The following is a 4040-nucleotide window of genomic DNA, read 5'->3' as shown; positions in this document are numbered from 1 at the left end:
AGGTTTAAACATTTATTCATTTGTATATCACGCCCGGATAAATTAAATGCATATCACCTTAAGTGTTACGTTCCTTTTTTCGCGCAATGCATAAAAAAATAAAAATTTTTAACCAAGATAAATGTTCATTATTTTGGAATTAGAAAAGTTTTGTTCCTATCTTACAGAATATGACTTCCTTCTAAAACTGAGATAGTCAAATATCTATTTTAGAATAAATATAAAAAAATAAGATCTTAGCATTTGTTCTTGTTTACGAGAATTTAGGACATTATGTCCTAACTTACGAGACATGACCCTTTCTTCTCAATTAACTTGAGATAAACCCCTTTTTCGTAAAAATTAATTTAGTTAAGTAATGTCTTAATAAATGAACGTATTTTAAAATCTCTTCAAATTTCCAATTTTCGACACTAAAAAATCAAATAATCAATTAGGTATCAATTTTGGGCGTAACGAGGGTGCTAATCCTTCCTTATGCATAACAGACTCCCGAACCCATTTTCTGGATTTTTGTAGACCGAAAAACATTGTTTTAATAAATCAAACCTCTTATTAAAACAATCAAATTACGTGATGACCCGATCACGCCTCTTAAAAGTGATTGGTGGCGACTCCATTTTTGTTTTTTTTTCAAATAAAAAGTCGATTTCAAAAAAAAGGTTTCGATAGCTTGGCAACTCCGTTGGGGACTAAAATAAGAGAGTCAAGCCATGAGTTGATTACTTTTGTTCTTTTTGTCGAAAATTGATAATTTGGTTTAAATTTACTATCCTTTCGTTGCATTTTGTCCTTCATGTTTTGATATATCAGATTGTATAGTGATCTAGTATATATGCTCTATTAGTTCAAAAGTTTCTTTTTGTGTGTTTACCGCATATTGCATTGCATAACTATTCGATTTTGCCTTCTTAAGTGGGAGTGAAAAGTTATTCCTTCGTGAGGTCTTCACCTCTGTATAAGATAGTGGATCGCTTTCGGGATACATCTGTACCTATGTCTTCGTGAGATCTTCATCTCCGTATAGCCATAGGGAAATGTATTTCCCTGAACTGAACTTAGCTCGTATAAGCCTGTAATGGGTGAGGATCAAGGAATCTATTGGTTCAGGTACTTTTACTTTAAAACTGAACAGCATATAAAGAGCCTTAAGAGCCTACCTTAGGTAGAACCATACCGAACCTCTAGTGATCACTCGATTAGGTGTTCTATTTATTATTTCTTGCTTTGTATGAAATATACTGACTTGTTTCGTTTGTTTCCTGTGATTGCATTGCATTTTCATCTTTAAAAAAGAGTGTTGATTTATGTTCGGTTGCTAAATAGAGAGTTTGTCATAGAAAAAGGGTTTCTTGATAAAGTGGAATACAATACGTCTACGCGAATATGGTCCGAAAAAAGGAAACAAGAGAAAGGTGACAGCATATGAAAGGGGCAAGTCAGAAAAATGAACCATGTTATGAGCGAAGCTTTGGTCTGAGTACGAGAAGTGGCTGACCATTTACAAACCCCAACCGTTCAAAGCCTAAAATATGAATCAGAGTCAAATCAGGGCCGAGAATTAGCTTTGTTTCTTGGGAAAGTTAAAGTTTTGAGTGTGAAGGCAAGGTCGTATATGTATCAGTTTTATGTAAGGAAACTTGTTTTCTAGTAAATTTGTTCTAATTGAATTGAACTAGAATAAACGCCTTTTTGCATGCATCTTTTCCATTCATTAACATTACATTTCATTACATGTAATAAGTTTCTAAAAGTGCGTCGAGTTCAGAACTTTAGTACAGAGCTTGATGGATAACAAAGAGCTGGAATTCTTTGAAAATATTGAGGGTTTGGAAAAAGAACTAAAAAACCTATCAAGAATTTGTCTCTACATCCCCGGGAGTGTTCTAAACAACTTGACTATATAGGAGATCCCTGTAGTTTTTAGGACCATTTCAGAGTAATATTCAAAACACACTTATTGCTCTAAGCCTGGGAGCAATAAGAATCTTTTTGTGAAAAAGGCATATGTCCATTATTTTTATTTCAATAAAATACATCTTTGTGTCTCATTTTGGCAAACATTCTTTTATTTTTTCCATTTCATTCATACACATACCACACAGATAATTAATCTTAGATTCATTTGTTCTTTGGGTCTTCTTTCGTTCCTATAACAGGTCTCTAGATATCAATGATATGAGCGACACAGCTACTGATTCAGAATCTCCTTTTGAGTAAGATATGTGTCTAGAGGAACCTTAGTACTTTGAAGATGAGTGAGATTGTAACCTATATCTTGATTTCTTAAGGATGGTAGAACAAGAGGAGAAATAGATTCTACCTCACAAAGAGTTAGTAGAAATTGTGAGCTTAGGAGATGAACAAGAAAAGAAAGAGGTGAAGATTGAAGCTTGAATCACCGCAAGACAAAACGAGACCTCATTGAGTTACTTTAAGAATTCAAAGATGTCTTTGCATGGTCGTATCAAGACATGCCTAGTCTAAGTACTGATATCATGGTACACTGGCTTCCCAGAAAGGAAAAATGCAAGCCAATTTAACAGAAACTTCGAAGGATGAGGCCTGACGTCTTGCTGAGAATAAAAGAAGAGGTCATGAAGTAATTAAACGTTGGTTTCCTACAAGTGGTTAAATACTCAGAATGGGTAGCTAATATAGTCTCCGTACCTAAGAAAGATAGGAAAGTACGAATGTGTGTATACTATAGGGATTTAAACAAAGTCAGCCCGAAGGATAATTTCCTATTGCCTCACATCGACACCTTAGTGGACAACACGACTGGTTACTCACTATTCTCTTTCATGGATGGTTTCTCTGAACACAACCAAATTAAGATACATCCTGAAGATATGGAAAAGATGACATTCGTAACCATGTGAGGGAACATTTTGCTATAAAGTGATGCCATTCAAACTAAAAAATGCAGGAGCGACGTATCAATAAGTCATGATAACCCTGTTTCATGATATAATGTACAAGGAAATCGAGGTTTTTGTCGATGACATAATCGCAAAATCCAGAATAGTAAAGGAGCATATACAAGTCCTGAGCAAATTGTTCTTGAGGTTGAGAAAATTTTAGCTAAAGCTCAGTCCAGCAAAATGTACCTTCGGGGTTAGGTCGGGGAAATTTCTAGGATTTGTAGTTAGTGAAAAGGGGATCAAGATTGATCCAGACAAAGTCAAGGCTATATAGAAGTTGCCACCGCCGCGTACTCAAAAAGAGGTCCGGGGTTTCTTAAGGTAATTAAATTACATCTCCAGGTTTTTCACAATTAACCGAGAAATGCGACCCCATATTCCGTCTCTTTAAGAAGCATAATCCAGGTGTATGGGATGAAGAATGCCAAAAGACTTTTGACAAGGTCAAACATTACTTGTCCAATGCACTAGTACTAATCCACCTAGTCTAGATAAGCCACTGATATTGTACTTGGTAGTATTTGGAAATTCATGGGTTGTGTGCTAGTCCAACATGATGAGTCAAGAAAGAAAAAAAGAGCGATATACTACCTCAATAAGAAGTTTACTAAATGTGAAACAAGATACTTACCGATTGAAAAGTTGTGTTGCACTTTAATCTAGACAACTCGAAGATTGAGACAGTACATGTTGTACCATACAACTTAGCTCATCTAAAAAATAGACCCTCTAAAGTACATCATGGAGTCGACCGCTCTAAATGGAAGGATGGCCCGATGGAAAATTCTGCTTTCTAAGTTCGATATAGTTTATGTGAACTAGAAGGCAGTAAAAGGGAGTGCAATAGCAAATTTTCTAGCCAGTAGAGCTCTAGAAGATTACGAACCTTTGAATTTTTATTTTCCAAATGAAGATCTGATATATGTCATGACTACTGAAAAAAGTCCTCAAGAGGAACATCCCTGGAAACTAAATTTTGATTAGGCTTCCAACGCCATAGGTAGCGGAATTAGGGCAATCCTGGTATCCCCGAACGGAGATCATTATCCTTTTACTAGTAAATTGGATTTTAATTGCACGAACAATATGGCAGAATATGAAGCATGAATCATGGGT

This window comes from Gossypium hirsutum, chromosome A08 (genome assembly GCF_007990345.1).
Source record: "Gossypium hirsutum isolate 1008001.06 chromosome A08, Gossypium_hirsutum_v2.1, whole genome shotgun sequence".
NCBI lineage: Eukaryota > Viridiplantae > Streptophyta > Magnoliopsida > Malvales > Malvaceae > Gossypium > Gossypium hirsutum.
This window is presented reverse-complemented; position numbering follows the sequence as displayed.